At 45.6% G+C, this 12,972-nt stretch overlaps 1 protein-coding gene across 1 annotated transcript in view; it reads right to left on the bottom strand.

Annotated features, from left to right (window-relative positions):
- Positions 1-12,972, bottom strand: part of grin2da (glutamate receptor, ionotropic, N-methyl D-aspartate 2D, a) — a 100,878-nt gene that overhangs the window by 38,821 nt on the left and 49,085 nt on the right. The gene's annotated exons all lie outside the window — the stretch shown is intronic.

Consider the following 12,972-nt stretch of genomic DNA (forward strand, 5'->3'; position numbering starts at 1 on the left):
CTCTCACATGATGCAAATTTCCACATGAATGTCATGATGACTAAAATTTCACGCGCGAATGAAGCGAGAAAACTCCAAATGTTCGAGCGGCAAACTAGACGCGGTACAAGCGAATTTGATGCCTCAAACGCAGCTGGTGTAAACCCACAGTAATCATTTCTCCTTTTGTAACCCTCTTGTATTTTATTTCCTCCACTTCAGCCACATATACAGTACAAATACATCCAGCTAGCTGTGTGGTTCATACTGATATGGAGGACCCATCAAATCCCAGTTGACAGAAATCAAGCTGTGCCCTACAATTGTTAGTTTTCATTGACTATTCCGATTGACTCATTTCTTTTATTGTCTATAATGCATGTTTCAGTGTCATGTGTAATTCAGAGGCACCATAAATATTCATCAGATAATTCTACAGTACCAGTGTTAGTCCTATTTGGACAAAAGAAATATTTTCAATATGCTAAGCGTGACCCTGAAAGCTTCCAAGAACCCTCAACCAGGAAAAAACATGGTGACGTGTGAAGGCTTCTTCTCAAGGCCTTCTTCAAACGTTTCAGAAAAGGTCAAACATGTCAGACTTCTTAAAAATGCTTATATGTGCAGGGTGTTGTGTATCTTTTTGGTGAAGTGTTGCTTATCCCACTTACTGACATGTAGCAACAGGCTCCTGACGGGGATAAAACTGCTCTTGAGAGGTGGTTTATTGACTGGTGACCTGCACTTCTGCAACGATTCTAGTAACAACTGTAGTAGTGTGAAATCAATAACCGATGTATGAGAGGTTGATTTTTAGTTCATGTCTGTCAGAGCGTCAAACCTTGAGGTTTACTACAGTGTTTTGTAAGGCTATAGTTATTCAGGCACATGATATTAAAATTATTATTATTGAAGTATTGTGACGTTTTAAATCAGAAAAAGAATGTGCTTGTGTGAGAAATAAATGATAACACCTGAGTAAGCTGTATTGAGTATGCAGTGAATTATGTGTAGTTTTTCAACTAGTTGCGCAAAATGGAATTGCAAAAAAAAGTTTTAACAAAAAATGCATCTCAGCCAAATCGCCTTGAAATAAAAACTAACAATTCGTATTTTTATGGAATATTGCACTGTTCCTAATTTTTTTTTTTTTAATATTCATGTGCCCTCACAAACTAATCAAAATCTGAAAATGTATTAAAATTCTATTTAATTTCATATTTATCATGCTTTTCACAATTGTTTAATTTAAATTAGAGGCAATCCTTCTCTGATGACGTCAGTTTGACGGTATATGGGGTTTTCACATAGGAGCCGGTGTGCGCTGCACTCGCTGCTGGGTTCAGCGCAGCTAAGTGATTGGTGCTCTGCTGGCCAGACCAAAGTAGGCGGAGTTTTCAAAACTTTTAGCGGGAGTTCTTAACATCTAGTCATTTCATTGTTTTTCCACCTTTACTATACATTACAGTATTTACATTTGGGTTAAATAGTGGATGAGAAATACAGACGCTGATGTTTCTCGTCTCCAATTCACGTAACTTAAGCTGCATACCTACAACAAGCTACCTGACTTTAAACACACTTGACATGCCAACTTGAAATGCTACGTGTTTCCAGGACACTGCTTTCCCTCCGATGTCTCTGTAGGAGCTTAAACTTGTATTATTAAGCTTCAGGAATTCCCTTTCAGTCGGTCACTACGACGTCACGTCGTGACCGACGAATTGGGAACTCGCTTAGAGAGACCAATCTGCTTCGTATACTACTAAAACGCCAATGAACTTGGCATTGAGATATTTGCATAATGCTGGCGCCGCCCCGCCAGGTGCCTTTATAAGCAGCAGGTGCAAATAGGGAAAATAGCTTTTTCGCTTCGAAAGCCGGCTTTATCTGCTACTGAGAAGCTACTTTACTCTGTTGGGATTTGATTGCTGAAGTTGGTTGAACTAGCAGTATCACAGCGGACGCTTCGCTTATTCCACGGCTCTACATCTGTTTATTGTTTTGAGTTCAGTGTGTGCGTTGCCTTCCTGTGCGCTCATCAACTAAGCATCTGAGTGAATTTCCCTAAAAGAGTGATACGAGAGAGCTTTGTGCCTTGTTAAAGGCAGCCACTCTCTCGTATATGCGGAGATCAGCGTCCTTTTCAGGATAGCTTTTCGCCGTGCGATCTTGGATGCGAGAAGTATAAGGGTTCCAGTGACGGTCACGAGCGCTGTCTTCGTGCTCAGGCATCGAGCTCTCCGGGGCTGCGTTCGTGGAGAGTTTCTGTTCTCTCTGTGAGAGCATAACCCTCTTGGATTGCGGAGACGACTGTCGTTTCTACGGGAACGCTGTCCGCGCCTTTGCAGTGCTGACGCCGCCATGGTGCGGCTGTCAAGCGCTCGCAGGGCGCCCTTCGCGTCACTACGCTGAGTAGGACGGAGGATGCGTCCTCCACCTACCGGCCTTCTCATCCTCAGCCGGTTGAGGCTCCGGTGGAGACTGCAGAGTCGTGTTCTACGATGTCTGCCGAATCCATTGGACCTCCTTCTGGTCCCGTCACTTCTGCAGCATCAGAGGGGTGTCCATTTTTCCTCCGAGGCAGAGTCGTTCCGGAGATGGCGGCCGTGCCCGCGAGCGGCGGAGACGGTAGAGCTGGAAAGGTTAACCCCTCTCCGCCCGAACCGTCCCGCCCACATGATTGGTACTTCGGAGCTGCTCGGGCCTCTCGGTCCTCTCCTCCTGTGCCTTTCTTTCCCGACGGCACGAAGAGCTGACGTGATTTGCGGCCGTCCGGCCGTTCAGCTTCACCCCTCACCTCCCTCACCAACGGAGCCGCTAAGGGGACCCCTTCAGTGGAGCGGGATGCGTTCCTGGAGGGACCACCCAACCCTTCCCTCCCGTGTTTGTAGACAGTCGTCCGGTCACGGACGCTGCCCATCAGGCATGCCGGAGAGGCGGCTTCGGCCCTGCACGCAATAACGTTGCTGCAGGCTCACAAGGATTTACGAGGGAGCCCGCGACCTTCAGTCGTGCGATGTCCACCACAGTGGTTCAAGATCGCCACCTTTGGCTGTGTCTGGCTGACATGACGGACGCAGACGAGAACAACTTGAATGCTCCTGTCTCACAGACCGGCCTCTTCGGCGAGCCAGGGGAGTCGTACAGCTCCGCTGCGCAGACTGAGGCGATCTCCTAGGTCATGCCCCGGCGGAAGAGAGCTGCCCTTGGTCCACCACGCCGGCTCCTCAGTCTGCCTCTCGCCGTCGGCGTCCTGCGGCGACCACCTCCGTTCCCCTCCTCGGACCCCATCTCGGCAGCGCAGGGGAACCGGTCGTCAGCAGCTCGCCCCGCCCGCTTAGCCGCTTCCCGTGAAATTCGGGAGTTTAAGTGGCCAGTGAAGGGCGACCCGGATTGGCAGAGGATCACTCTTCAGGAGATGGAGCTCCTTCCCCCGATAGAGGGTCGGGTGGAAAATCCTTGGTTTACATATGTTCCACCGGCTGTTTCGCCGGTACCCACTTAACCACACATAAGAGTGCATTCCTCTTCCCTCTCTAGGTCTCCGGAGGATCGAGAGAGCCGTGAGCGGGTACACACCAGCTCCCCTACCTCTCCTCTATCGCCAGCGGGTGACCTGAGGAGTCCGAGCTCTCCGCTGAGGAGACCGGACCACCAGCACCCTCATCGGAGTCTGCGCTCTCCGTAGAGGAGACCAGATGACCGTTACCCTCAGCGGGCTCAGGTCAGTGTCACACACACATACTGTAGATGTTTATGCTGTCACAGCAGACGCACCGGCAGTCCCACCTGTCTCGCTTCGCTGCCCCACCGCGGGTACTTCGGTAGTGTCGTTATTTCTCCTCGTACGGTGCCTGGGTGCTTGGCTTCAGTTCCCAGCCCGTTTCGTTGGGTTTTACGCACGATCCGCCTCGGTTACGAATCCGGCACACCCCCAAAGTTCGGGCTTTCGTTTCACTGTAGTGAAAGCGTCCGATGCACATGTTCTGCGTGCAAAGATCGATATCCTGTTGGCGAAGGATGTTCGAGCCGGTCCCTCTTACCGAGATGATGATGATGATAGGGTTTTTCCAGCCTTTATCTCATAGTACCCAAAATACGCGGCGGGTTACGATCGATTTGATTTACGCACCGGCTCTACGCAGGTGTTCTTTTTGGATGATAACGCCGAGGCTCGTATTTCAATATTCAGATCGGTTTGCAGCCTTAGACCTGTAAGACATGTACTTATGTGTCCATCTCCCCTCGCTTTAGACCGTTTTTCGCTCTGCGTCGTGGGGTGGGCATATTAATACTAAGTACACCATTCGAGCTGTCTCTCTCTCTCTCCGTGTCTCCATGTGTAGTCACGGCATTAAGATGTCAGAGAGAGAGCGTTGTTCGCATTCTGCTTTTTTCTACGTCGACTTATAATAGCCCGTTCTTGGCAGACGTGCGCGAACACAGAGAGTTAATGCTTCGGCATCTCGCTCGTTTAAGTCTTCAGGTCGTCTGGGAAAGAGCAACTTTGCCCCGTGCAGAGGATCCTTTTTCTCAGTATGGAAATAAGACTCGATCGACTAATTGGCGTGTTTAACAAGAGCGCGCAACCAGTCAGTTCTGACTTGCCTCGGTTTAATTCGAGGGAAGTACGCGGTCCCTCTGAAACAATTTCAGAAGCTCCTGGACATATGACAGCATGCTGCGGCTGTGACGCCGCCCGAGCTGCTTCATATGAGACCGCTTCAGCATTGGCTTACGATCGAGTCTCGAGGAGAGCGTGGCACACCGACATACACCGTGTAAACATTGCACCTGCGTGTCATTTAAATTTTTCCCTGTGGTAGACCCGGCATTTCCGATAGAAGATATGCCCCTGAGGGGTCTCCTGGCATTCTGTATATTGCAATGCCCTCAGCACGGGATGATCAGCCACGTATGACGGGCTTGCAGTCTCAGGGGTGTGCATAACACCCCAACTGCCGCGAGCGGTGCGCTGTATATCCGGGACTTGTACGCTCCGCTATGGAGATGCGAGGGAAGGATGTATTAGCCGACACCAATAACATTGCGACTGTTGCGTTATTTACCGTTAAGGCGGTTTTGCGCTCTCGTCACCTGTCGCATCTCGCTCGTCATCTCCTCCTTTGGAGTCAGAAGCATCTGAGGTCCCTTCGTGCCATTCACATTCCGGGCTCGCTCAATACAGCAGCGGACGCGCTTTCTCGAGCTGCGCCCCCGGCGAATGGCGACTCCACCCCCAGACGGTCCAGCTAATTTGGAAGAAGTTCGGTTGTGCGTAGATAGATCTGTTTGCGTCGCCGGACGATACCCACTGTCGCCTATTTTATTCACTAACCGAGGGCAGCCTCGGCGTGGATGCGTTGGCACACAGCTGGCCGCGGGGGGTGCGTAAATACGCATTCCTTCCAGTGAGCTTTATTGCGCAGACACTGTGCAAAGTCAGGCAGGACGAGGAGAGCCTTTTATTAGTCGCCCCGTACTGGATTGGGTTTCAGAGTTAATGCTCCTCGCGACAGCCCCTCCCTGACGATTTCCCCTGAGGAAAGACTTTCTTTCTCAAGGAAGGGGCACATTATGGCACCCGCGCCCCGACCTGTGGGATTTCCATGTATGGTCGTTGAGCGCGCGCAAGGTTTAGGTGATTTATCGCAAACGGTATCTAACACCATCGACGCGGTTCGAGCACCGTCCACAAGACGGGCTTACGCGCTTAAAGAAACCTTTCTCGTCACCCGGTGCTCTTCGCAACGCGAGGACCCCAGAGAATGCCCATTAACATTGTGCTTTTATATCTTTAACATAGGTTAGATGGTAGGCTGTCCCTCCGCCATTAAAGTTGATATCGCCGCTATTTCTGCTCATCACTCTCTTATCAACGGCAGATCAGTTGGCCAGCATGATTTAATTATTACATTTAAGAGGCGCTCGCAGGCTAAACCCCTCGCGCCCTCCCTCTTTCCTCCTGAGACCTGTCCATGGTGCTGAAGCCTTCAGGTCTCCCTTTTGAGCCTTTGCAGTCTACGAGTCTGAGGTTTTTATCAATGAAAACTCTGACCCTGATAGCATTGGCCTCCATGAAGAAGAGTAGGGGATTTACATGCATTCTCTGTTGACGATTCGTGCTTTTAGCTTGGTCCTGCTGTCTCACTGAGACCCAGACCAGGCTACGTGCCCAAAGTTCCCACCACTCCCTTCAGAGATAAGGTGGTGAGCTTGCAAGCGCTGCCCCCCGGAGGACGCAGACCCAACCATGGCTTTGTTGTGCCCCGTACGCGCACTGCGACTCTACGTGGTTCGCACGCAAAGCCTCAGGACCTCAGACCAGCTCTTTGTTTGTTATGGTGGCCAGCAGAAAGGGAAAGCTGTCACTAAGCAGAGGATGTCTCATTGGATAATTGATACTATCGCCCTGGCTTATAATCTTCAGGGTATTCCTTGCCCCTTTAATTTGGGAGCGCACTCCACACGGAGCGTTGCCTCATCTTGGGCTCTAGCTCGTGGTTCCTCGCTAACAGACATCTGTAGAGCTGCTGGTTGGGCGACACCTAATACGTTCATTAGATTTTACAGTGTTCGTATTGAGCCTGTATCCTCTCGTGTTCTTTCCTCACCAGGGGGAGCACGGAGAACAGTCTCACAGGTCGGCTTGCAGCCTCCATCTGATGCTTCATAACCGTGTCAGTATGGAAGGCCTTCAGAACAAAAATGCGTAATGGTTTGAATTGTTCTTCCTCCGCTGCCTTGGCAGCCTTTGTTGCGGAGCATTGGCTGTCAGCCTTCACTAGCTGCATCCTCGCGAACCTACGTGTTGGCTCGGGCTCCACATTGTGTCCCACCGGGTTCCTTTGTGAGTATTTTTCCGTGGGGTTAATCCTACTAGCCCACGTTTCCCTTAGCAGAGCACTGCTTTGCTTACACAGCCACGGCTGTCATTTTTACCTCAACTACGGTTGACTTTCGCCCACCATTAACCCTTAAGACGGGTGGTGGCTTCCGCAGCATTCCTATCCCGCTCAGGTAGGGCGCTTCCCAGTTGCTGGCACTTCTGTGGGGTTAAAGGAACATCTAGTGCCCGGCCTTCTGCCTTAAAACCTAATTCTCCTCCTCCTTAAGTGGAACCGGAGGGCTTTACGCAGACACTGGAAGAGGTCAGCCCCTAGTGGCGTTTTGATAGGGATTCCCAATTCGTCGGTCACGACGTGACGTCGTAGTGACCGACTGAAAGGGAACGTCTCGGTTACGGATGTAACCCTCGTTCCCTGAAGGAGGGAACGGAGACGTCACGTCCCGTCGCCACAGGTGCTGCCACCTGCTGTTAAGGCCGGTCACACTTCCGGCTTTCTCAGCGAAAAGAAGCTATTTTCCCTATTTGCACCTGCTGCTTATAAAGGCACCTGGCGGGGCGGCGCCAGCATTATGCAAATATCTCAATGCCAAGTTCATTGGCGTTTTAGTAGTATACGAAGCAGATTGGTCTCTCTAAGCGAGTTCCCAATTCGTCGGTCACGACGTGACGTCTCCGTTCCCTCCTTCAGGGAACGAGGGTTACATCCGTAACCGAGACGTTCCTACACACAGTACAAGCTTTTCGTCCATTTTGCTTTTGGCGCTTGTTTGGATGCCGCGTTTCTATTGGCTGTGCGGGTAATTGTCACAGAGCGCAGCACAAAAGTTAAACTATTTTGAACTTTAACCGCGGCGTGCTCGCGCTTTGCTCGACACAACAACAAACCGTCCTCGCACAGCGCAAGCCATTGAAATAAATGGGTTTCATAGTGCAGCGCAGAGCACACCGCGTCCTGTGTGACAGCACCATTACTGTGCGTACACACCGACACCGGCGAAAGCATCACAGGGGCTGGAAGTCATTTACCTTCAGCGATACCCAGCGACAAGTTCGGGCGAACCGCAGCACAGCACGCCATGGATGGTGTGAGCATCGAATAGAGTTGAAATTAGCTCAACTTTACGGTAATTATCTATGACGCGGTTCGACGGCAACCATTCAGAAGGGGGAAACATTCAGCGGCAACCAATCGGAAGGTGGAAACCTCCGCTTGAGAAAATTCCAGAGAATGCATTCGAGCGTCAACTACACTTTTTCTTTAGCATCGTTGGCAGGGCAGCCAGACCTTTTTTTGACGCTCTCGCCAGCGGCGGTGTGAACGTACAGCTAGGCAGAGCATCCGTTAACTCCGCCCCCTTCCAACTGTCATGCAAAGCATTGCGTTCCTCGCTGTAGATTACTCGCGGGATTAAACTTTGCATATTGTGTGAATTTTCCGCTAGAGTTGAATATTTGCGTGGAAGATGCGTTTGACCCCCAATTTGCGGCATTCGTATCATCCCCGCAGATTCCAGTCTTTGCATTGACTTTATATGTAATCTACTCGCGAAAATAGTTGAATTCGCTACTAGTTCCATTTGTTAGTGAAACTACTTTTCTTTATCCAATCAGTTCTCAGTGGAAAACACAAGCAATGCCCACTATTTGAAATATGCCACAATACAGAAGTCGATTGCGACTTCCTGTTCACATGGACTTTAAAATAACACCATTGAGTGAATAATCATTTGTTAGGCCGACCAGACGAAGTGTTTAAATACAAATTACACAAATAACTTTTAAAGGAACAGTTCACCTCCCAATAACTATTATGTCTGTAGGGACTCGCCCTCATGTTGTACCAACTCTCTTTCTTTTTTCTGAAAAAAAAAGCACTAACACAATATCTTTCTGTGAGGACCAGATTGACATTCGCTTTCATGTTGATCATTTGTGTTTCATGTGGGTTTGAAATGACATAAGGGAGAATAAATAATGATAGCTTTTTTATTTTGGGGTATACTCTTCCTTTTACATCTGTTATGAAGGTAGAGTATATTGTATTTATAGGGTGGCCAGCTAATGGATTATAATTTACGGATACGGATTCTGATAATGGGGCTTATTCAATTAAAATATAGCTACTGAGCTTCCATTTCAAAGTGGAATAGAGAAAATCACCAGAGGAAGGGTTTTCACATTTTTTAACAAAGCTCACTGATAACATCTACACTTTGATGTAGTTTGCGTCTGTTGGGACTTTACAAAACCTGAAGTGACTTTTAATCAGTGTGAGAAAAAATGAAAATCTATCTCACAGCATCAATCGACCTCAATTTTTACCCCCACCATGCGAGGACCATGACAGACGCTTGAATGCGCTCTATATCGCTCCCTGATTAGGGTCTGAAAGTCTGGGTGCTTGAACACTGTGGAGAATTAATCAGTCAAGTGGTTGAATACAGCGAATGTCTGCTGGCATGGCCAGTCCTGTGGGGAATTGAGTTGGCCACCTTTGGGTCAGGTGGAAACTGTCACTTAATGTCACGCTGTTCAGTAACATTACAGATGCGGTCTCCTCTTTCGTAGGTCGCGCGACCTCCTTCTCTTTGGGAGCATTTATGCAAAGGCCAAGATGCCAGAGAGGATAGAGAAGAACGAGAGAAATAAAATGGGAAAATATGAAATGAGGAAAGAGTGAAATGATAACAGGATGGTGAGCAGGGAGGTTAACAGGAAAACAAGCTGGGAATAGGCAGGATTGGATGTGTGAAACAGATACAAGCTTTATCATACGGAGCTACTGTAATATAGTACGTTTATAGAATAAATGCTGTAAATGCATTAGAGCTGCTTTTACCCTTCTTGTTGTCATATTCATACGTCTATAATTAACCAAGACTGATTTGGTAATACAGTTGTTAATTGCACTGGCAATGAAGGCACTCTCAATTGAAATGAAAAAAAAGACGAAATGGAAGCTAATGTCGGTGGGGAGCAGCAGTTCGATAAAAGGAAGAGAAACAGACGGAGAAAATGAACTTCAAGATTGCGCATAAAGAAAGAGACTGCTTCAAGTGCAGTCCAAAAACTGGGTATAACTCAAAAACATGAAGATTTAACAGAGGAAAAAAGCTGTTTGCAAACCCTTTGGAATTAAAATCATCAAAATAAAACATATGAGTAATAAGATAAAAATGGATAAAGATAAAATATGAAACAGAATATATAACACACTAACGTATAAATGTAACTACTACTTATAAAGGTCACGAATGAAATGCAAGCAATTTGTTTCAATTAAATGTAAATATTTTGTACAACATATTACTGGGGAAGTCCATGTCAACTTAAGTAAAATGACCTGCATTAACATAAATAGTGTTTAATAAATTTATTAGACAACCACTCAATGTTAGGTTTTTGCCCTAAACTAACAGGTGATTACAAAAATCATTTATGTTTCTCTATTGGTTAATCCAGCAGTATGCGTAAGCTCTTTAGTCACAGTAGTGTTTATAATGCTAAAATATAATCATTATAGTTATCCATTATAACAATTCACTGTTTTACAAGAAAGGCAAGTAGTAAAGCACTTCACTATATTTTTTATGCAGATGCCCAATAACATTTATTTACTTGCGTCCTTTATAGCAAAATAAGTTTTAATGGTTGCATGTTAAGCTTAGGGCTGGACGATATGGTCAAAACTAAAACCAATATACTTATATATACTTATAAATTTCAGCTGGTGCGGTATAAATCCGATAACGGTATGACTGTTTAAAAAGCCTTGGGATAAACTGCAAAGAATGCCTACAACATATGTCTGTACCTACCTACAAACTTTTGAACAAATGAATTTTCCAAGTCTGCCAAACCTACTCCTATATAAAAATATAACATAAAAAATGGTATAAATAAACTTATGTTCATATTAATTTGTATTTAGGCATCATACAAATTAAATGTAAATAAACATGACATTAATACTCTGTCCTTTAATATTAATAATGTGCGTACTGTAAGTCTATGATAAATGCTGTAATGCAGGGGTCTCAAACTAATGTCACAGTATTGACTTTCATAGTTCCATAGTTTTGATCAATAGCTATTATATTAATATGTGGAATAATAGCCTAGGTGAAGGGGACCTAAAACATTTGAATGGTAGTAGGCTATTTAATGTAACATAAGAAAAACTAATATTAAAGCTCTATTCAGTCCCTCCAGAAGAACGGGATTATGCGATTGCATGATTTAACGCATAATCAGCCAAAGTTTGCATATTTATTCATTTTTTCAAATAAGCCGCACGTTCGCTGCATAAATTGTAGATTTCTGTGCAGAAATGTCCCCTGTTGTCATTTCAACGTATTGAAGTGACGTGATTATGTGACGTGAACATCACTGAAAAGCTGCAAAAGCCGGCAACAGTTTTTGCAAGTTCCCGCAATTTTTGCAAGTTCATGCAATTTTTGCAAGTTCCCGCAATTTTTGCAAGTTCCCGCAATTTCATCACATAAAATTGCATATATATCCCGCATATTCCATTGCATTTTTAAAGAAAACGTGCCGCAAGATCAAGGATTTTTGCCCGCAACAATCACTAAAAAACTGGAAGGATTGTCTATTTATAATTGCATATCAAGCTACATAATGATATATAAGATACTAGCATACTACATTATGTGCATATTATACTCTTAACAAGACAAGAGTCATAGCTGCATACATAACCCCGCACCTCCTTCTGGTACTTCTGAGTGACAGCTCTTTTCTGGAAAAACACTCCAAAGTCCCAACCAGATTTAATGATATATGATTTGACGCGAGGTACAGATAAGCGATTTATATCCGGTCCGGCGTTCCGTTTTCCTCACCGTCCCGGAGAGAGCGGCTCATGGTTGCTTAGCTACGAAAGACACCATGGGAGCGCGATTTGGAAGGAAGAAGAGGCTTGGCATATGTTTAACACATATTTTAAGATGTGACATGTGAATGGCTACGGGACACTGTAATGTTTATTGAAATATCTAAAATGTGTTTAGAAACCATATCACCGTTATTGAAAAAATACAGGGAAATATACTGATATTGAATTATTGTGCAGCCCTTGTTAAGATTAAATAATTTCTGATTTAGGAATGTGAATGTGTCAGCTTAAATAACACGAATAATCCCTGTTAAAAATGTTGAAACATGGGCTCGACAATAAGGATAGCCTGATGGCCCAGGGCCAGCGTGAATGAAGCTTGGGCCAGTTGACAGAACTGTCCCTTGCTCGATCAGGGCTAGTGCTGCACCGCAGCTAATCATTTGCACGTGTTTTATATTAAATATTCAAGCAAAGACAAGAAAGAGATGTCAATGCGCACCTCACACACTGTTTGAGAAGTACTGTACCCACAAATGGTTGAACGGACATATTTACACAAAGTTATCTCCTTAATTATCCTCCTAAAACACTGTCTGCTATGTCTTAAGTTCAGAAATAAAATCCATGTGTAACAGTATATTGAATCCTTGCATAAGTCTTAAAGCGCCAGCACTCCAAATAAACCTTGCACTATTGTTAGTGTAGAATAATCATACAACAATGGACAAAGAAAAAAATCATGCACTGTTATGACTGTTTAAAGATTTTATATAGATTCAGGGTTCCCACACCTTAGTTAACTTCAAATTCAAGGACCTTTCAAGGACTTTCCAGATCCAATACCCTCAAATTCAAGGAGTAAATGTGGGGATACATTTCAAGTGAGATCAAGGTCATCGTGTTACCTTTTAAGATACATTGTTACAGTTCCCTTTCAAGGGAACTCGCGTTAAGTGACTGCGGTAACACTTTGGGGACGTCTTCAGGAGTAAGAATGTGAATATCAAAGGAGCCAGGAAGTATATCGCTATCTGAAATATTGCCAAAGATGGCGTTACAGGGACGCATGAAGTATGGCAAGGGAGACGCAGCGTCTCGTTCCCTTCTCAGGGAACAACAGTTACATACGTAACCCAAGACGTTTTCATGTGTCAAACACAACTAGTATGCAAAAAAGCATTTTGGTATCAACATTCGCATACAGAAGATATAAGCATTTAAAGCGAACAGTTTAGCACGTGTGCTTAAAAAGTCTAGAATTTTTATGAAATTATCCTACACT

The sequence above is a fragment of the Paramisgurnus dabryanus genome, chromosome 19 (genome assembly GCF_030506205.2).
Source record: "Paramisgurnus dabryanus chromosome 19, PD_genome_1.1, whole genome shotgun sequence".
NCBI classification, from domain to species: Eukaryota; Metazoa; Chordata; class Actinopteri; order Cypriniformes; family Cobitidae; genus Paramisgurnus; species Paramisgurnus dabryanus.